The 25275-nt window shown below is 43.4% G+C and overlaps 1 protein-coding gene across 1 annotated transcript in view; it reads right to left on the bottom strand.

Annotated features, from left to right (window-relative positions):
* abca3b (ATP-binding cassette, sub-family A (ABC1), member 3b) overlaps nucleotides 1–24346 on the bottom strand; it is a 207142-nt gene extending 182796 nt beyond the window's left edge. The window contains exon 1 of the mRNA XM_073060010.1: nucleotides 24302–24346. The gene's annotated coding sequence lies outside the window, so the exon portion shown is untranslated. The remainder of the gene's footprint in view (nucleotides 1–24301) is intronic.
* Nucleotides 24347–25275: the final 929 nt, after the last annotated feature.

Below are 25275 nucleotides of genomic sequence, written 5' to 3'. Positions count from 1 at the left end.
CTCGGCCCCCTCTTCCAGATTGCTAATGTATATCATGAACAGTTGCGGGCCCAGCACTGACCCCTGCGACACACCACTCACCACTGATTGCCAACCAGAGTAACACCTGTGTATCCCAACTCTCTGCTTTCTATTAGTTAATCAATCCTCTATCCATGCTAATACATCACCCCCAACTCAATGTAGCCTTATCTTATGGATAAATCTTTTATGTGGCACCTTATCGAATGCCTTCTGGAAATCCAAGTAAATAATGTCTATCTGTTCCCCTCTATCCACCGCGCTAATTCTATCCTCAAAGAACTCCAGTTAGTTTGTCAAACAGGTCCTGCCTTTGCTGAATCCATGCTGCATCTGCCTGATGGATCCACTTCTTTCCAGATGCCTTGCTATTTAATGCTTTAATGATAACTTCAAGCACTTTCCCAACTACAGATGTTAAACTAACTGGCCTATAATTACTTGCCTTTTGCCTAAACTGTTTTTGAACAGTGGCATGCCATTTGCTATTTTCCGATCCACTGTTACCTGTCTAGAGTCCAGAGAACTTTGGTAAATTATCACCAGAGCCTCTACTATAACTTCTGCCATTTATTTCAGCATCCTGGGATGCATTCCATCAGGACCAGGGGACTTACCTATCTTTAAGCCCACAAGTTTGCTCAGCACTACGTCTTTAGTGATAGCTATTATATCCAGGTCCTCACCTCCCATCGCATCAATAACATCTCTTTTTGGCATGTTAGATGTTAGACATGAAACAGTCATTCAAAGCTTCAGCCATTTCTTCATTACCCAATATCAGCTCCCCCTTCTCATTCTCCAAGGGACATACATTCACTTTAGCCACCATTTTCCGTTTTATATAATTCTAAAAACTTTTACTATATGTTTTCATATTTTGTGCTAGTTTATTTTCATAATCTAGTTTCCTTTTCTTTATTGCTTGCTTAGTGGTACTTTGTTGCTTTTTAAAGTTTTCTCAATCTTCTTCTGAATCCCACTACTCTTGGTGACTTTCTATGCATGAGCTTTTAGTTTGATGCCTTCTTTTATCCACTTTGGGAGTAAGAACAGGAAGGCAGATTATTATCTAAAAGGTGTAGAGTTGGGTAAGGGAGAAATACAAAGAGATTTAGGAGTCCTTGTTCATCAGTCACTGAAGGTGAATGAGCAAGTGCAGCAGGCAGTGAAGAAGGCTAATGAAATGTTGGCCTTTATTATAAAGGGAATTGAGTACAAGAGCAAGGAAATCCTTTTGCATTTGTGCAGGGCCCTGGTGAGACCACACCTGGAGTATTGTGTACAGTTTTGGTCTCCAGGGTTAAGGAAGGACACCCTGGCTATAGAGGAAGTGCAGCGTAGATTCACGAGGTTAATTCCTGGGATGTCCGGACTGTCTTACGCAGAGAGGTTAGAGAGACTGGGCTTGTACACGCTGGAATTAAGGAGATTGAGAGGGGATCTGATTGAAACATATAAGATTATTAAAGGATTGGACAAGATAGAGGCAGGAAATATGTTCCAGATGCTGGGAGAGTCCAGTATCAGAGGGTGTGGTTTGAGAGTAAGGGGTAGGTCATTTAGGACAGAGTTAAGGAAAAACTTCTTCTCCCAGAGAGTTGTGGGGGTCTGGAATGCACTGCCTCGGAAGGCAGTGGAGGCCAATTCTCTGGATGCTTTCAAGAAGGAGCTAGATAGGTATCTTATGGATAGAGGAATCAAGGGATATGGGGACAAGACAGGAACCGAGTATTGATAGTAGATGATTAGCCATGATCTCAGAATGGCGGTGCAGGCTCGAAGGGCCGAATGGTCTACTTCTGCACCTATTGTCTATTGTCTTAATTTCCTTAGTTATCCAAGGCTGGCTCTCTCCTTCCTTACTGTCCTTGCTTTTAACTAGAATATAATTTTGTTCAGCACCGTGAAAAATCTCTTTGAAAGTCTTCCTCTGTTCCTCAACTGTCCCACCACATAGCCTGTGTTCCCTGTCTACACTAGCAAATTCCTCCCTCATCCTCATCCCATTTGTAGCCTCCATTGTTTAGGCACAATACACTGGTTTTAGATTGAACTATTGCACCCTCCATTTGTATGAGAAACTCAATCACACTGTGATCACTCTTTCCAAGAGGATCCCTGACTACAAGATCACTAAGTTAACCTGTCTCATTGGACAGGACCAGATCTAAGATAGCACGTTCCCTTGTAGGTTCAGTAACATGCTGTTCAAGAAAGCCATCATGGATACATTCTATGAAGTCCTGCTCAAGGCTGTCTGGACCAACTTGATTCACCCAATCTATGTGCAAGTTAAAGTCCCCCATGATAACTGCTGTTCCATTCTAACATGCCTCAGATATTTCTCTGTTTAATGCCTGTGCTACTGTAATGTTATTATTCAGTGGCCGATAGACAACTCCCACCAGTGATTTTTTTTCCCCTTTACTGTTTCTAATCTCTACCCAGATGGATTCAACATTCTGCTCCTTAGATCTTATATCATCTCTCACTATCATCCTGATCTCATCTTTAAATAAGAGCGCTACCCCACCTCCCTTACCTTCCTACCTATCCTTCTGTATTACTTGATATCCTTGGATATTTAATTCCCAATCCTCTGCACCTTGTGCCACATCTCTGTAATTGCCACTAAATCATACCTCTTTGTACTGATTTGTGCCACAAGTTCACTGATCTTGTTTTGGATACTATGGGCATTCAAATAAACTGCCCTTACACTCATTGTGCTTTTAACATCTTGTAATCTTTTACTCATTTGCACTGTAGGAACCTGTAGGAATTATTTGTGGAGATTACAAGGAGGATCGATAAAGGGAATGTAGTGGAAGTTGTATATTTGGACTTTCAGAAGCAGCAACAGCATCGCCACTTACTGAGGAGATTGAGGCAAGTGAGGATTCCACTCACCCCCCACCAGCCCTGTATTATAACCAATTTTTTCAAGAACACCATTGCGAGTATCCTGTCCAACCTGATACAGGAATTGCAAGGCATGTCACTGCAATATGCAACAAAGGATTGTAAAAACTGCTGAAAGGATCATCAAGGATTCTCTTCCATTCATTAGGTGTATTGATCAGGAGCGCTGCGTACGCAGGGCCCTTAGCATTGTCAATGATCTCTCCTATCCCTTCCCCCCACCATCAGATAGGAGGTACCGTAGCATTAGGACAAGAACCATTAGAATGGGAAATAGCGTCTTCCCCTGGCCGTGAGACTTCAGAACTCTCTGCCAGCACCCAGGTCTTATCACATATGAAGTGTTCAACTGTTGACTTTTTAACTTGCATTGTATATGCACCTTAATGTTAGTTAATTTATTAACTTTCTGTGCTGTGTTTGAGAGTTATATGTACTGTGTTGTGCACCTTGGTCTGGAGGAACATTGCTTCGTCTGGCAGTATACATGTGTTTGGTTGAATGACAATAAACTTGAACTTGAAAGTAATCAACCAATACCAATACTGACTTCCCTGTGAACAATTCTATCTCATTAGCGCATCGATTCTCCTAACGCCTACTGACATAGCTGTCAATCAAAGTGCATGGTTTTAGAACATTGGAAAAAGCAGGAAGGAGAATGTGTAAAATCCACACAGATCCCAGCAGAGGTCAGGATTGATCCCAGATCGAATATTGAAAGGACTATGTAGAGTGGACGTGAAGAGAATGTGGAGAGAATAGTGGGGAGTCTAGGGCCAGAGGGCACAGTCTCAGAATACAAGGACTTCTGTAAAACAGTGATGAGGAGGAATTTCTTTAGCTATTGGGTTGTGTATTTAATGTTTCAATAATATTTGACTAATCTTGTATATATACTTGATTAAGTGTTCTTGTTTGTTTAAATAATTAATTACAGGTTATATGTAAAAATATGTTAATTGCATTTGCCATCATGCTACCATAAGACAATAAGATATAGGAGCAGAATTAGGCCATCTGGCCCATCGAGTCTGCTCCGTCATTCAATCATGGTTGATCCTTTCTTCTTCTCCTCTTCAACCCCAGTTTCCGGTCTTCTCCCCGTAACCTTTGATGCCATGTCCAATCAAAAACTATCAATCTCTGCCTTAAATACACCCAAAAACCTGGCCTCCACAGCTGCACATGGCAGCAAATTCCACAAATTCACCACCCTCTGGCTAAAGAAATGTCTCCACATCTCTGTTTTGAAAGGGCACTCCTCTATCCTGAGGCTGTGCCCTCTTGTCCTAGACTCCCCCACCATGGGAAACATCCTTTCCACATCTACTCTGTCTAGGCCTTTCAACATTCAAAATGTTTCAATATACCATGTGATATGCGGCCCTTTGTGTAAAGCAGATGAAGTTATACCCACATCTTGGGCTCCCATGTCTTCGTTTGAATTCACTGAAAGATTTGAAGTTTCAAAACATAACATTGGCAACAAGCTGTTTTTAAAATGAACCCAAGACGGCTACTGACAGGAGTGAGATGATCAAATGAAAAAAAAATGGTCAAATTTAAAAGAAACAGTCCAGAATGTGCAGAGACGTTGAGTTTTTAAAAAAGGCTGTAAATGGAAGAATTCATACAAAATGAGTACTGAGTGATAATAAAAAAGAGCAGAAATGGCTGGCTACATTGGAAAGATTGATGAGTTTGACAACACAACCCGGGTAATTGGCTCATATATACTGAGCTATTGGAATGATATTTTGAAGTAAATGAAATGGCCAATAAGAAGCAAGTGTCAATTTGTTAAGTGCACTGGGTTAAAAGGCATACAGTTTTTTCCCAAAGGGTTAGGGTTTTCCCAAAGTTTGACTCCTCCAACCAAGCCATCAGATGTGAGCTTTGTTGCTATTGTAAAAGTAATGCAGGAGCATTTGGAATCAAAGCCACTGGTGAATGCAGAATGCTTTAAGTTTCACAAATGGAATCAAAAAGAAGGAAAGTCCATTTCAGCGTATGTCTAAGCAGTGCCAGTTTGGTAATGGGCTTAATGATGCACTGTGAGATTGTTTAGTTTGTGGGATCTTAAAAGAAAGCATTCAAAAATGACTCCTACTGAAGCACAGCTTACACTTATAAGAGCAATGGAAATAGCTGTATCAATGGAAACCACAGACAGATGTGCAACTGAGTTGCAGTCAGGAATGAAAGTGAGTGTGAACAAAATTGCAGCATCTCAACAGAAACCGGCCTGGTCAAATAAATTGTGTTACCATTGTGGCAGGGGCTCACATATGCCAAACAAAAATAGATTTAAAGGCAAAACTTTCAGAAAATGCAACAAAGTAGGACACATACAAAGAGCATATCAGGCAGACAAAAACTAAACGGACTGCACAGAGAAGAGAAAATGCTAAAAAGTCACTTTGCAGTTGCCAAAAGAGCACTAATCTGCATGCTGTTGACGAAATGTCTGATAATGATGAGACTGACATACAACTGTGTAGCCTTGAGATTTACCGTGTGAAAATTAGCAATAAACAATCAAGCAATACACACAAAATGCTGGTGGAACGCAGCAGGCCAGGCAGCATCTATAGGAAGAAGTACAGTTGATGTTTCGGGCCGAGACCCTTCGTCAGGATTAACTGAAAGAAGAGATAGTAAGAGATTTGAAAGTAGGAGGGGTAGGGAGAGATCCGCAATGAAAGGAGAAGACAGGAGGGGGAGGGATGAAGCTAAGAGCTGCAAAGTTGATTGGCAAAAGGGATACAAGGCTGGAGAAGGGGAAGGATCATGGAATGGGAGGCCTAGGGAGAAAGAAAGGGAGAGGGGAGCACCAGAGGGAGATGGAGAGCAGGATTGTGAGAGGGACAGAGAGAGAAAGAGAGGAAAAAAGGGGAAAAATAATAAATAGATAAATAAATAAGGGATGGGGTAAGAAGGGGAGGGGGGGCATTAATGGAAGTTAGAGAAATCAATGTTCATGCCATTAGGTTGGAGGCTACCCCGATGGAATATAAAGTGTTGTTCCTCCAACCTGAGTGTGGCTTCATCCTGACAGTAGAGGAGGCCATGGATAGACATATCAGATGGGAATGGGATGTGGAATTACAATGTGTGGCCACTGGGAGATCCTGCTTTCTCTGGTGGACAGAGCGTAGGTGTTCAGTGAAATGGTCTCTCAGTCTGCATCGCATCTCACCAATATATAAAAGGCCACACCGGGAGCACCGGACGCAGTATACCACACCAGCCAACTCACAGGTGAAGTGTCGCCTCAACTGGAAGGACTGTCTGGGGCCCTGAATGGTGGTGAGGGAGGAAGTGTAAGGGCAGGTGTAGCACTTGTTCCGCTTGCAAGGATAAGTTCCAGGAGGGAGATCGGTGGGAAGGGATGGGGGGGATGAATGGACAAGGGAGTCACGTAGGGAGCGATCCCTGCAGAAAGCAGAAGAGGGGAGGGAAAGATGTGCCTGGTGGTGGGATCCTGTTGGAGGTGGCGGAAGTTACAGAGAATTATATGTTGGACTCGGAGGCTGGTGAGGTGATAGGTGAGGACAAGGGGAACCCTATCCCTAGTGGGGTGGCGGGAGGATGGGGTGAGAGCAGATGTGCGGGAAATGGGAGGGATGCATTTGAGAGCAGAGTTGTTGGCGGAGGAAGGGAAGCCCCTTTCTTTAAAAAAGGAAGACATCTCCTTCGTCCTGGAATGAAAAGCCTCATCTGAGAGCAGATGCGGCGGAGATGGAGGAATTGCGAGAAGGGATGTCATTTTTGCAAGAGACAGGGTGGGAAGAGGAATAGTCCAGGGAGCTGTGAAGAGTCCGTAGGCTTATAGTAAATATCAGTAGATAGCCATCTCCAGAGATAGAGACTGAAAGATCAAGAAAGGGGAGGGGGTTGTTGAAAATGGACCAGGTAAATTTGAGGGCAGGGTGAAAGTTGGAGGCAAAGTTAATGAAGTCAACGAGCTCAGCATGCATGCAGGAAGCAGCGTCAATGCAGTCGTCGATGTAGTGAAGGAAAAGTGGGGGATGGATAACAGTATAGGCTTGGAACATGGACTGTTCCACAAAGCCAACAAAAAGGCAGGCATAGCTGGGACCCATACAGGTGCCCATAGCTACACCTTTAGCTTGGAGGAACTGGGAGGAGCCAAAGGAGAAATTATTGAGAGTAAGGACTCATTCCGCTAGATGGAGGAGAGTGGTTGTAGAGGAGAACTGGTTAGGTCTGGAATCCAAAAAGAAGTGGAAAGCTTTGAGACCTTCCTGGTGGGAGATGGAGGTATATAGGGACTGGACATCGATGGTGAAAATAAGGTGGTGGGGGCCAGGGAACTTAAAATCATTTGAAAAAATTCAGAGCGGGAGAAGTGTCACGAACATAGGTGGGAAGGAATTGAACAAGGGGGGGATAAAACAGTGTCGAGGTATGCAGAAATGAGTTCAGTGGGGCAGGAGCAAGCAGAAACAATGGGTCTACCCGGACAGGCAGGTTTGTAGATTTTGGGTAGGAGGTAGAAACGGGAAGTGTGGGGTGTGGGAACTATGAGGTTGGTGGCAGTGGATGGGAGATCCCCAAAGCTGATAAGGTTGGTGATGGTGTGGGAGACAATGGCCTGGTGCTCCTTAGTGGGGTCATGATCGAGGGGTAAATAAGAGGAGGTATCAGCGAGTTGTTGCTGTGCCTCAGCAAGGTAGAGGTCAGTATGCCAGACTACAACAGCGGCCGTCTTATCAGCGGGTTTTATAGTAAGGTTAGGATTGGTGCAGAGGGAGTGGAGAGCAGAGTGTTCGGAAGGAGTGAGGTTGAAATTGGAACAAGGTCTACAATAAACAATCAACATGGTTTACATCAAAAGTGAACGGTAATTAAAGTGGCTCAGCAGTTTGTCATTCCACAAAATTAATTTGAATGTCACTTCAAAGATACTAAACTGAAGCCAACAGATATTCAATTAAGAACTTATACTGGATAAAAGATAACTCCTGTAGAAATGCCATTAATAACAGTGAAATACAACCAACAAGCCGCATTGTGCTTGTATGTGGTAAAAACAGGAGGCCTAGCATTGCGGGACATGAGTGGCTGAGACAACTACAACTTGATAGAAAATCCATCCACATTATGCATGCCACATCCCCTGTAATGAAGCAAACTGAAAGTGAATTGGGAAAGGTACTGGATGATGTCCAAACTGTCCACATACTGATAAGCTGTCAACATGTTAATCAAGCACTTGGTTTTAAGTTCAAGGAGCTTCAGGAAAGTTGCAACTATTCAGTTTTTGTGAGTATAAAGACTTAGAATTTACTCTGCATGCATTAAGGTTATTGCGTGAACTTCACGTGGAAGTCAAAAAGAAAGGAGCCGTGGAGATAAGAAAACATAGGATTTGTCAGATGGTGTTGTGAATGAGGAAACTGAGATGAGAGATCACATTGTAAAGGGAGCAATAGAAGGGTAAGAAAATACTCCAGTGAACTAAGTGGACCTTCTCAAGATCAAGATACACAAGCTAGAAGAAGAAAAAGGTGGGAAGAGATGGACAGAAAGAACATGAATGAGAAAGAGAATGGTGTGAAAGGGCAAAACAACATGAGAAAGAAAAAGAAAGGGATCCAGGTAGATCTAGAGAGAAAAAAGAAGAAAGGTGTCCAGAGCTGTCAGAACAATTTCCTGCAGTCTCAGAGTCAACTCCTACAACCATCACAGAGGCACCAGACCCTGAGATTGTTTCATAGTCATAATCTCACCTGCCAAGTAAAGTGACCTTCCTTGTCAGGAAAGACGTTATCCCACAAGAGCAAGAAATCCTCCACAGTGATTAAATTTTTAGGCCTGAATTAGACAGTTACTAGAAGTTACTTTGCTGTGGATGTCTGCATATAGTAGTTGTATTATATCGTATACTGTGACTATAGTTGATGCATCCTCAACTGAGTTGGAGTTTATAGCTAAGCAAAGAGGAGTGTTGTGTATTTAATATTTCAAAAATTTTTGAGTAATCTCAATTTAGAGATCATCTGGGTGTTTCAGTGCTCTGCAGTCTCCGAGGGGATTTCAGGAGGCAGAGGCGACATGGTAAGAAGGCTGTGAGCCAATGTTTGACTTCATTTTGCCAATTAAAGCGATGAGGGAGATTGAAACACCAGCAGCCTTCCTTTTTAAATCACTGGGGGGATTGCCCTGCTACGAGAGGGGAGATGCCTTTCTATCGCTGGTGACATTGCTCTGCTACGGACAGGGGAGACTGCCTTTTTAATGCCGGTGAGATCGCGCTGCTACGGACAGGGGAGACTGCCTTTTTAATGCCGGTGAGATCACGCTGCTACGGACAGGGGAGACTGCCTTTTTAATGCCGGTGAGATCGCGCTGCTACGGACAGGGGAGACTGCCTTTTTAATGCCGGTGAGATCACGCTGCTACGGACAGGGGAGACTGCCCTTTTAATGCCGGTGAGATCACTCTGCTATGGAAAGGGAGAAAGTTTCCCAGGTTTTCTGCGTTTTGGATGTGGACTTGGACTGTGGACTTTTTTTTTTCCAGTCCTACAGCTTTTTTTGTATTCTGTGTTTTTTTGCTTGATCGTTCTCATTTTTTGTGCGGGGGGAGGGATATTTGGGTGTCAATGTTTCTGTCCGTTATTGTTCGGTTTTTTTTGTTCGGGGAGGAGGGATTTGAGAGTTGATTGTGCTACCTTTCTTTTCTTTCTTGGTTTCGTGGCTATCTGGAGAAGACAATTTTTAGAGTTGTATACTTTGATTAAAAAAAAACCTTTGAATCTTGTATACGTAAGCCTCTTACCGGGCTTATACGCAAACTCAGATTGATAGCTAACTTGGCTAACAGCCACGACACTCAGTGGTGAGAAGGCCATCTTTGTTTATATGTCTAGGATCGGAATGATTTGGGGTTCAACCAAACAGGAAAGTTGGCATGTTCCGATTAACAGAACTCTGATTTGAGCAAAAGCAGTACTTACCAAACACAATTATCGATCGGCAAGAAATAACAGATCGTACACTGCATAAAATTATAAAGTATATTTGCCAATTTCAGCTTTATCAAACGGTTAATAAGGAACAAGAAAAGTGCCCATTAGTTAAACCAGTCCAATGTGCACATGACCACTGAAGCTCATACTGGAGTATTTGGGGTGTATCTCTTACTCACGCACTGGAACAACAATCTGCATGAAAACACCCGCCACAGTCTCAAACTCTCCTTGAAGACCAACTTGAGCAACTGGCTCTCTCACTCATGAGTTTTGCTCTTCCTCCTTGGAGGCATTCATCTGCACAAAGCACTTCTTGCAATGGGGACACTCCTTTCAACGGCATCTTCCCTTCTGTCCTGCTCCACAGCTCCTACCAAAAGACCCAAACCAGAGTACTGTACTTCACCCCGCTCTCTCCAGAACCTTCTCCAGATCCCACCACCCTGACTGGCTGTCACAACACTTATCTTTAGCCCAACCCAAAACATTCCACTAGCAAGACCCACTGCTTCTGCAGAAAATTGCTGTAATGAAATACCTACAGCATAGCAGTAGAAATATTAACTAGGGTATTACACTCTTCACCCCACCAAAAACAGTCATGTCCTCATGCCTATGGAACTTATCAAACCATTATTAATAACACAGTATTCAAATGAATTTTGTGGTTTCAGGACTATTTGTAAATGGAAATACTTTATCTCACATGGGAATGGACATAACACTGAGTTTCACCAAGTACATCCTCTGCCAATCTAGCTACAGGTTTCCCGACTCTCTGAGATCTCCTTATCTCATCTTCAGCTTCTCCGGCTTTGGCTACTCCTTGTGACCTTCCCTGTCTACCAGAGGATGCCTCCCCTGTCTATCACTAACAACTTCCAGAAGCTCAGTTTCTCCTGCCCCATAACTGAACTTAGCTTCCTTCAGTTTAAGCAGATGCTGTCAAACATCTTCAACCTCCGCTAGTGCTAATCGGACAGACCTCTCTCAGAACAGGGTGTCCTCAGTCACTCTAATAGTGTGATAAGTATTTTTGGAGCAACCAACATCCGACGTATCAGTAGAAAAGAATCTTTGCATTCAAATTCCTTCTCGGTTAATCTCCCTTTCCATTCCACAGGTATCGGTGAGTCACCAAAGATGTATGACTTCAATATCAACTTCCTCGATCCAGGAGACTTTCTTTTCTGTTTATCCCAGAAAACTAGACAATACCATCACAAGAAAAAGAGGGGCAATCAGCACCCCATGTCTGAGGGTAACCTCTCTTCCTGAGGTGGTCCTGACAATCACTGTCATCCTGTTTGCGTAGAAGCCAATGATTTCTGCATTTTAAGACTCACTAGCACTCCTGCAGATAAGTGTGACTCTTCCTGATTAGCAGAAGCATGCTCCTGTCTGGCTGAGGCATTAAGCACTCTGGCAAATTTAGAGGTTCCTGTCACTCTAATATTCCCCCAGGATGTAACGTGACAAGTTTAGACAGGGTATACCACACAGTTCCTCGTTTCTGCTCATTATCCTGCTCAGGTGGAACTTGCTGTCATGGTCTGGTCCATAAAGACCACATTCCGGTTCACGGTCCGGTCCGTGGATTCCGTACTCTGGTTATTCTGTTTTTTCCCTTGTTCCGTTGGGTGCCTTAATTGAGGCACCTGATTCTCGTTTTGAGCTGGCAACGTAAATAGCTCTGGGGAACCAGTGATTCCTTGCTGGACTGGCTGTAACCCCATCAGAAACGGACTCCAAGAAGCTCAGCCTCAGTAACCTTGTCTGTAATCCCAACAGAACCCCATCAGGAACTCTCTCCAAGGGCTTGGCATTAGGAGCTCAACAGAAACTCACTCCTAGAAGGAGTCCCAGCTCTGAGCCCCAAGGAGGAGTCCCCGCTCTGTACCCAGGAGCCAAATCCAGCCAAGTCCAAGAGCCAAGCTGAGTCTAGTCAATAGCCAAGTCAGGACCTAGGTACCGAGTCCCTGCCAAGACCTGAGTTTCGAGTCTTGAACCGAGTTCCCAGTCCAGTCCAAGTCCTGGTTTTCCGGTTTGTTATTGACGTTTATGTCCATGATTCCATTTTGTTCTCACTCCTTGGCCCCCTGGTAATTCTTCAACCACACCCCACTGCATGAAAACACCCATCACATCTTTGAACTCCCCTCAAAGACCATCTTGAGCAACTGGCTCTCTCTCAGGAGTATTGCCCTTCCACCATGGAGCCATTCATCTGCACAAAGCCCTTCGTTCAGCATTTTCCTTCTAACGCCATTCTGTGGCATTTTCCCTTCAGTCCCGCTCCACAGCCCCCACCAAAAGCCCCCAAACCAGACTACTGTCCTTCAGAAAACTCCCTCTGCCTTGCTCTCTCTAGAACCTTCATCACACCCCACTATCCTGATTGACTGACACAACATTTCTAAGTTGATCAATTAAAAAGGGAGGAAGGCAAAAGAAAGGAAGTTATAGACCAGTTGGCCTAACCTCAGTGGTTGGAAAAGTGTTGGAGTCCATTATTAAAAATAAGTATTCGGAGTACTTGGAGACTAATGATAAACTAAGTCAAAGTCAGCGTGGTTTCTGTGAAGGGAAATCTTGCCTGATAAATCTGGTAGAGCTCCTCGAGGAAGTAACAAGCAGGGTGGACAAAAGACAGGCAGTGATGTCATTTACCGGTACTTGGATTTTCAGAAGGCATTTGATAAGGAGCCACACATGAGGCTGCTTAACGAGATAAAATCCTTTGTCTTCTAGAAAATGTACTGGAATGAATAGAGGAATGGCTGACAGGCAGAAGGCAGTGAGTGGGAATAAAGGGGACCTTTTCTGGTTGGCTGCTGGTGACTACTGGTGTTTCTCAGGGGTCAGTATTGAGACCGCTGCTTTTCACATTGCTTGTCAATGACTTAAGATAATGGAATTGATGTCTTTGTGGCAAAGTTAGCGGATGATATGAAGATATGTGGAAGGGTAGGTAGTGCTGAACAACCAATGTGATTGCAGCAGAACTTGACAAATTGGAAGAATGGGCAAAAAACTGTCAGATGGAATACTATGTTGTGAAGTGTATGAGTGCATTTTGGTAAAAGGAACTGAAATGCAGGCTTATCTAAATGGGGAGAAAATTCAAACATCAGAGGTGCGGAGGGGCTTAGGAGTCCTCATGCAAGACTTCCAGAAGGTTAATTTACAGGTTGAGTGTCTGGTAAAGAAGGGAAATGTAATGTTGGCATTTATTTCAAGGTGAATAGAATATGAAAACAAGGATATAATGCTGAGGCTATATAACACACATCTCAGAAAGGATATATTATTATCAGAGACTGTCCAGAGAAGGTTCATGAGGATGATTCCAGGAATGAAGGGGTTAACATATGAGGAGTGTTTAGCAGCTTTGGGCCTGTACTCTCTAGAATTTAGAAGAATGCCGGGGGATCTTGTTGAAACCTACTGAATGTTGAAAGGACCAGATAGGGTGGACGTGGAGAGGATGTTTTCTATGGTGAGGGTGTCCAGAACCAGAGGGTACAGACTTAGATTTGAGGGTTGGCCCTTTTGAACAGAGGTAAGGAGGTTTTTTTTTTGCCAGAGAGTAGTGAATCTGTGGAATGCTCTGCCACAGACTGTGGTGGAGGCCAAAACTATGGGTCAACTTAAAGAGAAAATTGAAAATTCTGGGGCAGGCAGGACCTGTACAAAAGGGATGGGTTGCACTTGAATCTGAGGGAGACCAATATTCTTGCAGGCTGGTTTACTAGAGCTGTTGGGAATGGTTTAAACTAATATGGTGGGGGATGGAAACCAGTATTATAGAGCTGAGGATGAACCAGCAGGTTTACAAGTAGATGATGGATGTAACATGAATGTAAGGAAGGACAAGGCAATGATTTTGTATAAATGCAGACAGAGCAAGAGTTAAATTGCACCACAGGGGCATAATTTCAAAAGGACAAAGAATGCAGGACTGAAGGTTCAAGTTGGATAAGTCAACAGGACCGGTTGAGATGTACCCCAGGCTACTGTGGGAGGCAAGGGAGGAGATTGCTGAGCCTCTGGCGGTGATCTTTGCATCATCGATAGGGATGGGAGAGGTTCCGGAGGATTGGAGGGTTGTGGATGTTGTTCCTTTATTCAAGAAAGGGAGTAGAGATAGCCCAGAAAACTATAGACCAGTGAGTTTTACCTCAGTGGTTGGTAAGTTGATGGAGAAGATCCTGAGAGGCAGGATTTATGAACATTTGGAGAGGTATAATATGATTAGGAATAGTCAACATGGCTTTGTCAAGGCAGGTCCTGCCTTATGAGCCTGAGTGAATTTTTTGAGGATATGACTAAACACATGATGAAGGAAGAGCATTAGATGTAGTGTATATTGATTTCAGCAAGGCATTTGATAAGGTACCCCAGGCAAGTCTTATTGAAAAAATGAGGAGGCATGGGATCCAAGGGGACATTGCTTTGTGGATCCAGAACTGGCTTGCCCATAGAAGGCAAAGAGTGGTTGTAGACGGGTCATATTCTGCATGGAGGTCGGTGACCAGTGGTGTGCCTCAGGGATCTGTCCTGGGACTCTTACTCTTTGTGATTTTTATCAATTGGAGGGATGGGTTAGCAAGTTTGCTGATGGCGCAAAGGTTGGAGGTGTTATGGATAGTGTGGAGGGCTGTCAGAGGTTACAGTGGGACTTTGATAGGATGCAAAACTGGGCTGAGAAGTGGCAGATGGAGTTCAACCCAGATAAGTGTGAAGTGGTTCATTTTGGTAGGTCAAATATGATGGCAGAATATAGTATTAATGGTAAGACTTTTGGCAGGGTGGAGGATCAGAAGAATCTTGGGGTCCAAGTCCATAGGACACTCAAAGCAGCTGCGCAGGTTGACTCTGTGGTTAAGAAGGCGTACGGTGTACTGGCCTTCATCAATCGTGGAATTGAATTTAGGAGCTGAGAGGTAAAGTTGCAGCTATATGGGACCCTGGTCAGACCCCACTAGAACTGTGCTCAGTTCTGGTCGCCTCACTACAGGAAGGATGTGGAAGCCATAGAAAGGGTGCAGAGGAGATTTACAAGGATGTTGCCTGGATTGGGGAGCATGCCTTATGAAAACAGGTTGAGTGAACTCGGCCTTTTCTCCTTGGAGTATGAAGGATGAGAGGTGACTTGATAGAGGTGGATAAGATGATGAGAGGCATTGATCGTGTGGATAGTCAGAGGCTTTTCCCCAGGGCTGAAATGGTTGCCACAAGACGACACAGGTTTAAGGTGCTGGGGAGTAGGTACAGAGGAGATGTCAGGGGTAAGTTTTTTACTCAGAGAGTGGTGAGTGTGTGGAATGGGCTGCCAGCAATGGTGGTGGAGGCGGATACGATAGGGTCTTTTAAGAGGCTTTTGGATAGGTACATGGAGCTTAGAAAAATAGAGGGCTATGGGTAAGCCTAGTAATTTCTACGGTTGGGACATGTTCAGCACCACTTTGTGGGCCAAAGGGTCTGTATTGCACTGTAGGTTTTCTATGTTCAAAAATCTATAGGAAGGTAAAAGATGATAGGGCAGACTAGCCAATAATATAAACCAGGATAACTGAAGTTTTCTTGCATTATATAAAAAGGGAGTTGAGAGTTGATATTGGATCATAGGAAAATGATGCTGGTGAGGTAGTAATGAGGGACAAAGAAACTGCAGATGAATTTAATGGGTACTTTGCATCAGTCTTCACTGTGGAAGACACTAGCAGTGTGCCAGAGGTCCATGATTGTCAGGGAGCAGAGTGAGTGCCATTGTTATTACAAAGGAAAATGTGCTAGGCAAACTCAAAGGTCTTACTGTGGATAAGTCACCAAGGTCAGATGGACTACATCCCAGAGAGGTTGCTGAAGAGATAACAGATGCATTAGTTAAGATCTTTCAAGAATCATTTGATTCTGGCATGATCCTGGAGGACTTTAAGATTGAAAATGTCTCTCCACTCTTTAAGAAGGGAAGAAGGCAAAATAAAGGAAATTACAGGCCAGTTTGCCTAACCTCAGTAGCTGGGAAAGCGTTCGAGTCTATTATTAAGGATGAGGTGTCAGTGTACTTGTAGACGAATGATAAACTAAGTCAAAATTCAGCATGGTTTCTGTAAAGGAAAATCTTGCCTGACAAATCTGTTAGCGTTCCTTGAAGGAGTAACAAGCAGGGTGGACAAAAGAGAGGCAGTGGATGTCATTTGCTTGGATTTTCAGAAGGCCTTTGATAAGGTGCCACACAAGGATGCTTAACAAGATAAAATCCTACAACATTACAGGAAAGATACTGGCATGGATAGAGAAATGGCTGATAGGCAGGAGGCAGTGTGTAGGAATAAAAGGGGCCTTTTTGAGTTGCTGGTGATTAGTGCTGTTCCTCAGGGAACCACTACTTTTCCACATTGTTTATCAATGATTTACATCATGCAATTGATGACTTTGTGGCTAAGTTTACGAATGATATGAAGATAGGTGGAGGGGTAGGTGGTGCTGAGGAAGCAATGTGATTGCAGCAGGACTTAGATAAATTGGAAGAATGGGCAAAAAACTGGCAGATGGAATAGAGTGTTGCAAAATGTATGATAATGCATTTTGGTAAAAGGAACAATAGTGCAGACTATTATCCAAATGGGGTGAAGGTTCAAACATCAGAAGTACAGAGGGGCTTAGGAGTCTTCATGCAAGACTCCCAGAAGGATAATTCACAGGTTGAGTCTGTGGTAAAGAAGGCAAATGCAATGTTGTAATTTATTTCAAGGGGAATAGAACATAAAAGCAAGGAGATAATGCTGAGCTTTTATAAGACACTAGTCAGGCCACATTTGGAGTACAGTATTGTCAACAGGTTTGGGGCCCCATATCTCAGAAAGGATGTATTGTCATTAAAGGGTCCAGAGGAGGTTCGTGAGGATGATTCCATAAATGAAGGATTTAACATATGAGGAGAATTTGGCAGCTTTGGGCCTGTAGTCACTGGTATTTAGAAGAATGCGGTGGGGGGAGGGGGGGGGGTTCTCATTGAAATCTACCGAATGTTGAATGGACTAGATAGGGTGGATGTGGAGAGGATGTTTCCTATGATGAAGGTATCCAGAACTAAAAGGCACAGCCTCAAAAATTGAGGGATGACTTTTAGAATGGAGGTAAAGAGGATTGTTTTTTTAGCCAGACGTTAGTGAATCTGTGGAATGATCTGCCACAGACTGTGGTGGAGGCCAAGTCTGTGGGTATATTTAAGGCAGAAGTTGATCGTTTCCTAATCGGTCAGGGCATCAAAGTACATGGTAAAAAGGCAGGTGTATTGGGTTCAGTGGGATGTGGGATCCGGGATCAGCCATGATGGAATGATGGAGCAAACTCAATGAGCTGAATGGCCTAATTCTGCTCCTGTTTCTCATGGTCTTGTAGTCAAACAGGTTTTCTTATCTTTAGCCGCAACCAAAACATTCTACCAACAGGCTATACTGCTTTTACAGAAAACTGCTAAAATGAAATACCTACAGCATAACAGGTTCCTAAGGTTGTCATAACTGGGGGTGGTTGTGGGGATAAGCTCCCACTACCTATAAAGTGCTCCAAATAGTATGTGACTCTAATAGCCTCTGACAACCAACTCCAACTCTTGGCCTTCATGTGTGGCTGAGCTTCTAGGCCTGGCAGAAATGTTTCTACTGACAAGAGAAGGGGCAAAGGCGGACCACTGGTGCCTCAAAACCAGTTGCATCGGGCAGGTGGGCTCATCAGCCTTGGACAGCAGCTCACCTAGAAGGAAAACTCTGATTTTAAACCTCCACTGCCTTGCAACTATACCCACCAATGAGAAAGGCTTTGAGAGTAAACCCGGAGGAAGAAATCCACAGCTGGGTCCCTAAGGCACTGATGTTGTTTACAACTTCACTCTGGCAACCTCTGCAACGACACTGCTGCCAAGCTGTATCGGCACTTGCCCTTCCCTTGGACTACATCAGTGACGTGGAGAGGGGGATCCCGCTGCATGGGCAACAGCCGGTTCTTCAAGTCTTTCTGCCGAGGACAAAGTCTTATCAGAGGCGCAAACACATGATCCCCTGGGATTGATGGCTGCCTGCTACAGCAAAGCAGTAGAAATCTTAATCAAGGCATTACATATATATATTTGATTAAGCATTCTTGTTTGTGTAAATAATTCATTATGGCTTGTATGTAAAAATACGTTATCATCCCAGAAGGTCTTTGACAAGGTGCCAAACTTGATGCTGCTTAACAAGGTACGAGCCCATGGTATTACAGGAAAGGTACTAGCATGGATAAACCAGTGGTGATTGGCAAGAGGCAAAGAGTGGGAATAAAGGGAGACTTTTCTGGTTGGCTGCCAGTGACTAGTGGTGTCCCTCAGGGGTCTGTTTTGGGCCCAATTCTTGTTACATTATTTGCAGATGATATGAAGATAGGTGGATAGCCTCAGCATCACATTCTTGGTCTTGTATTCAAGTCCTGTCAAAATGAATGCTAACAGTGCATTTACCCTTCTTACCACCAATTTGACTTGCAAGTTAACCTTTAAGGAATACTGCACAAGAACTCCCAAGTCCCTTTGCACCTCTGATTTTTGAATTTTCTCCCAATTTAGAAAATAGTCTATGCCTTTATTCCTTCTACCAATCTGCATGACCATTCACTTCCCTACACTATTTTCTATCTGCCACTTCTTTGCCCATTCTCCTAATCGGTCTCCTGCTTCCTCAACACTACCAGCCGCTCCATCTATCTTTGTATCATCTGCAAACATGGCCACAATTCCATTAATTCTGTCATCCAAATCATTAACATATAATGTGAAAAGAAATGGTCCCAACACCAACCCCTGCAAAACATTGCTAGCTACCGGCAACCAATCAGAATAAGCCTTCTTTATTCCCACTCTTTCCCTCCTGCCAGTCAGCTAATCTTCTATCCATGCTAATATCTTTCCTGTAATGCCATAGGTTCTTCCCTCGTTAGCAACCTCATGTGTGGCACCTTGTTAAAGGCATTCTGAAAGTCCAAGTAAACAACATCCACTGACTCCTTTGTCAACTTGCCTGTTACTTCCTCAAAGAATTCCAACAGATTTGTCAGGCAAGATTTCCCATGGAAGAAACTGCATTGACACTGGCCTATTTCATCATGTACCTCCAAGAAGCCTGAAATATCACCCTTAACAACAGACTCCAACATCTTCCCAACCAGGGATGTTGAAGTCAGGCTAACTGGCCTATAATTTCCTTTTTAATACTGAGAATGTGAGTTGCAGAGTCCTTGAAAGTGAGTCTGTAGATTGTGGAATCAGTTCAGAGTTGAGATGAGTGAAGGCACCTGATGGTGAAGGGTTATAACTGTTCCTGAACCTGGTGATGTGGGACCTACCTGATGGTAGTAGTGAGAAGAGGGCATGGCCTGGATGCTGAGGGTCTCTTATTAAGTAGAGAAATAAGAAATCTGAAAAAGAAAAAAGGATCACGCTAAAAAAAGAACTGATTTTTTGGGGCGAGACAGATTTATGTCTGGGTCCGACCAAATGCCAAATACTATCCTTTGCCTCTCTCCTGGCAAGACGCTTGATCCTCCTTAGATGGAGAGATGTTGCCCCGCCCACTCATGCGCAATGGCTTAACAACATTATGGCCTGCTTGGACCTCGAAAAAATTCATTATTCAGTTCTCAATTCGGATTTAAAGTTCCATAAGGTCTGGGGACCTTTTATCGAGTACTTTCATAACCTTCCTCTTGACTAGGGTTTTTTTTTTCTTTTCGGCCCCTTGCTTTCAGCTCCCTTTTTTTTTTCTGGTAGTAGGCATTATTATCCTCTGTTGCTAAGTGTATTCACAGTCTGGGAGTTTGTCTGTCCGGACTTATACTCTCTATATTGTGTGGTGGTTGGTCTGGAATTGTTGTTTTTTTCTTGTGTTGTGGGGTTTGGGGAGGACACTAAGCTCACTTGTCTTCAATTTAGGTGCTTTTTTGTTAAATTCTCTTCCTTTGTAGCATATTGTTATTGTATGCTTAACCTTGCTCTGTATTAATGCTCCTCATTGGGATTTGGGGTTTTTAATTTTGTAAAATGTTTTGAAAAACTAATTTAAAAAATATCAAAAAAAAAAGAACTGATGAAGCTCAAAGAGGATAAAAGACCAATGAGAAACAAGAGAAAATCTGCAGATGCTGGAAATCCAAAGCAACACACACAAAATGCTGGAGGAACTCTGCAGGGCAGGCAGCATCTATAGAAAAGGGTACAGTCCTGCCAAAGGATCTCAGCCTGAAACGTCAACTGTACTCTTTTCCATAGATGCTGCCTGGCCTGCCGAGTCCCTCCAGCATTTTGTGTGAGTTGTCTGAAAAGGCCAATGAGGATGAGTTGCAGCCACATATTAGGGATCAAAGAGCAGAAGTAATATTGTAGGTATTCAATAATTCATTGGAGAAGGCTGTAGTGCTGGCAGACTGGCAAACACTAACATGTAACTGAATCTAACAAGGAGGATGCAACATCCAGATCATCACAGATGAGGAGTTGGTTTGACACCGACAGCAGGCAAAGTAACAGAATCTGTAAATGACAGAATAGGGAAACATCCAGAAATCAGAAATATAGGAAACAATATTTGGTCTGGATTTCACAAGCCAACAGGCAGCAGAGAAGTACTGTAGGCAATGGTAATTCATGGAAATAATTTATCTAGGCTTTCAAAATATGTTGGATATATTAGGGACACTTAAGTAAGCCTTAATAGGTGCATTATTTTAAAATCAAAGTTCAAAGTAAATTTATTGTCAAATAACGTACATGTCACCATATACAACCCGAAAATTCATTTTCTGCAGACATTCACAGTAAAAACAAAAATACACAATAGAATCAATGAAAAATTGCACACAAGACTGATAGTCAATGAACTGTACAAATACAAAAAGAATAATAATAATAAATGAATAAGGAATAAATGTTGAGAACATGAGATGAAGAGTCCTCGAAAGTGAGTCGATAGGCTATGGGAACAATTCAGTGATGGGGTGAGTGAAGTTACCCACTCTGGTTCAAGAGCCTGATGACTGAGAGTAAAAATGGTTGGAGGCGGGGGAGGGAAAGGTTAGGTTGATCTTAGAGTAGGTTAAAATGTTGGCACAGCTTCGTAGGCTGAAGAGCCTGTATTGTGCTATAATATAAAAAACATAGTAAACCTACAGCACAATACAGACCCTTCGGCCCACAAAGCTGTGCCGAACATGTCCTTACCTTAGAAATTACTAGGGTTGCCCATAGTCCTCTAATTTTCTAAGCTCCATGTATCCATCCAGGAGTCTCTTAAAAGACCCTATCGTTTCCACCTCCACCAGCAGCCCATTCCACGCACTCACCACTCTCTGCGTAAAAAACTTACTCCTGACATCTCTTCCGTACCTACTTCCAAGCACCTTAAAACTATGCCCTCTCGTGCTAGCCATTTCAGCCCTGGGAAAAAACCTCTGACTATCCACACGATCAACGCCTCTCATCATCTTATACACCTCTGTCAGGTCACCGCTCTTCCTCCATCACTCCAAGGAGAAAAGCCCGAGTTCACTCAACCTATTCTCATCAGGCATGCTCCCCCCTTGTAAATCTCTTCTGCACCCTTTCTATGGATTCCACGTTCTTCCCATAGTGAAGTGACCAAAATTGAGCACAGTACTCCACCTTGGGTCCTATAAAGCTGTAACATTACCTCTGCCCTTAAACTCAATCCCATGATTGATGAAGGCCAATGCACCATATGCCTTCTTAACCACAGAGTCAACAAGTGCAGCAGCTTTGAGCGTACTACGGACTCAGACCCCAAGATCCCTCTGATCCTCCACACTGCCAAGAGTCTTACCATTAATGCTATATTCTGCCATCACATTTGACCTACCAAAATGAACCACCTTACACTTATCTGGGTTGAACTCCATCAGCCACTTCTTAGCCCAAAAGATTCTGCAGATGTTGGAAATCCAAAGGTTAAATATGAGATAATGCATTTCTGTATTAGACTGCTAGACCAGGTGATAGAGGAACAAAATGGTCGCAGTACAACTCTATGAAAATTTGTACTTCAGATTGACAACGAGATGGGGCGCCACAGTGGCATTGTGGTTAGTGTAATGCTATTATAGAGCTCAAGTTCAACTCCCACCACTGCCTGTAAGGAATCTGTATGCTCTCCATTTGACGACGTGAGGAAACCCATGCATCCACGGAAGATTGTACAGACAGCGAGTTTCCACTTTCTGTCTTGCTGTCTCATGTCGCACAAACTTGCTGTCAGATCCCATCAATTTTGGAGAATTGAGTCCAAAATCACCTCCATTTGCTGTTGAGAAAAATCATCTGTTACATATTCTCATCACTCAGTTCATGAGGTAATGTGGCCAAATTTATAGGGGACCCTGTAACTAATGCTCACTCTGGATGCTGAGGGTTAACAATTCTGGAAATGCCTTCTTGTCCCAACTAACACTTCCCAAGAGCTCCCTCTGTAAAAGTCCAGTCCACAGATCCAGGGAGGTGCAACAGACATTTCACCAAGTAAATGGCATGGTGATTGAAATAGAGAATAGGTCCCAAAATACTCTTTGAACCAGTGCTCTTTCATCACATTTCCTTGTTCAGCTTGAGTGACCGTATATGAGATAGGTAACATACGATACAGAACACTGCTAAAATGGTCTCCCACTGAGCAGAACATACAAAAGTCTGAAAGCACATACCACCAGGCTCAAGGACAGCTACTACCCTGCTGTACAATCAGATGGTTTCTTGGCCTCACAATTTAAGACCATAAGACATAGGAGCAGAATTAGAACATTTGGGCCAATGAGTCTGCTCTGCCATTTCATCATGGCTGATCCATTTCCCTCTCAGCCCCAATCTTCTGCCTTCTCTCTATATCGCTTTGTGCCCTGACTAAAGAATCTATCAACGTCGTCTGCCTTAAATATACCTAATCTCTCGGCCTCCACAGTTGCTTGTGGTAACAAATTCCACAGATTCACCACTCTCTGGCTAAAGAAATTCCTCCTCATCTCCATTCTCTCTCTCTCTATATTGAGGCAGTGTTCTCTGGTCTTAAGACTCCCCCACCACAGGAAACATTCTCTCCACGTCCACTCTATTGAGGCCTTTCAACATTCCATATGTTTCAGTGAGATACTCCCCCCTCATTCTTCTGAATTTCAGTGAGTCCAGGCCATCAATCCTCATGATCTTGCACTTCTACACCATCTACCTGCACTGCACTTTTTCATTAACTATTACACATTGGTATTGTTTTAACCTTATTCTTGCTCAGTGCATGGTGCAATGATCTGATCAATATGAAAAAGCTTCTCACTGCATCCTGGTACGTGTGACAATAATAAACCAATTCCAGTTTGGTGCACATCAGCCCAACATCCAAAAGCAGCAACGGGGAGTGGTTCTTACGGTTTGACAGAAATCTCCAGCTCCTGGAGGCGCTTTCTCAAGACAGCTCATCAAGGAGAGACCGATGCCCCAGCAGCTAGAGGAACCATAGCAACACTCAGCTGGTGAGGGACAGCGCTGGGCGAAGGCTCCTGTTCATCAACACTGCTGTTATTGAAAACATGCTCCTTGTTACTCACATTTCCGTGCTCAATGTTTTTCATTGTCACAAAACCTGTTCGCAGTTCTCAAAATAAAAAAAATACTCGAAATTCTGCAAATGCTGGAATCCAGAACAACACACACAAAATGCTGGAGGAACTCAGCAGGTCAGGTAACATTTATAGAAATGAATAAAGTCAATGTTTTGGGCTGAGAAGTGGGGGGGGGGGGGGGGCAGTTGATAGGTGAAGCCAGGTCGGTGGGAAAGGTAAAGGGCTGGAGAAGAAGGAATCTGATAGGGGAGGAGAGTAAGCCATGGGAGACAGGGAATATAAAAGTAAAATTCTGTTCACAGTTAACCACAGGAATTAACTGAGGTTCCCCTGGGCTCACCTCTCAGGTACAATACCCCCAACCCTCATTTTGCAACCTCCTTGCCTTAGCTGTTACAGCCATTAGAAAACATTAGCAATGCCTCTCAGCCATTCCAGCTCATTCAATATGACCGCAACTGATTCACCTTGGGCTTCACCTTCACCTGTACCTTGATGTTCCAATCTTTCACAAGTTTATCTACTTTCTCTTAAAGAGCCCCAGAGACATGGCTGCCAGAACCCACAGTATTAGACAACTCCAGAAGTTTACTATCGTATGCGAAGAAGATTCTGAGACTGTGACCCCTTTTACTCACCAACCCATTCAAAGGAAACATTGTGATAAGCCCTGTAAGAATTTAGTATACTTACCATTGTGTTTTATACACTGCAATCTATCCAGCAGAAAAAAACTACCACTCAACTGGAACTAGCACCTCAATAACAACCTCATTCCATGGCAGGGAGGCAGGAGTACGCTCCTGCTGACGTTAACCCAAGGGAAATGTGCTCAGACCAGCTGATCCTCTACCTATGCAGCGCTCGTCAAGAGGTAACAGGCTGGTTTTCTACTTGTGCTTTCCCACTGGGCTTTATACTCAGCATGAGCACTGGGTGAGGATTTGTCCGCTTTCACTGTTGTCACAGGTACATGCACGTACACACAGAGTTTGGATGCTTTGAAAACTAGTGTCATGCAACAACTGCACAGAACATTCCAAACACCAGCTAAAATAAACCTATATTTACAGAGATAATACACTATTTACACATGTGCAAAAAAAATCAACAAAATAAATGGGGGAGAGAATGAATGAATAATTATGAGTTCTACATCTATAGATCTCTCAAAGTTGCCACACAACTTGATAAGATGGTTACGAAGATGAATGGTGTGTTGGCCTTTATTAGTCAGGGGACTGAGTTCAAAAGCCATACTTGGAATATTATATTCACTTAATGTGGGAACTTTAGAGAGGATGCAGAGGAGATTTATCAGGAGGCTGTCTGGATTAGAGAGCATGTCTTATTGATGACAGGTTGAGCAAGCTAGGGCTTTTCTTTTTGGAGTAAAGGAAGCTGACAGTTGATTTGATAGAGGTATATAAAAATGAGGCATATACTCAATGGCCACTTTATTAGGTACACCTGCTTATTAATGCAATACAAAATCATGCAGACAGTTGTCATTCAGACCAAACATCAGAATGGGGAAGAAATGTGATCTAAGTGACTTTGACCATGGAATAACTGTTAGTGCCAGATGGGGTGGTTTGAGTACCTCAGAAACTGCTGATCTCCTGGGATTTTCATGCACATCTCTAGTTTTTCAGAGAATGGAGAAA

The sequence above is a fragment of the Hemitrygon akajei genome, chromosome 11 (assembly GCF_048418815.1).
Source record: "Hemitrygon akajei chromosome 11, sHemAka1.3, whole genome shotgun sequence".
NCBI lineage: Eukaryota > Metazoa > Chordata > Chondrichthyes > Myliobatiformes > Dasyatidae > Hemitrygon > Hemitrygon akajei.
The sequence above is the reverse complement of the archived record's forward strand: the minus strand, read 5'-3'. Positions and strand labels throughout refer to the sequence as shown.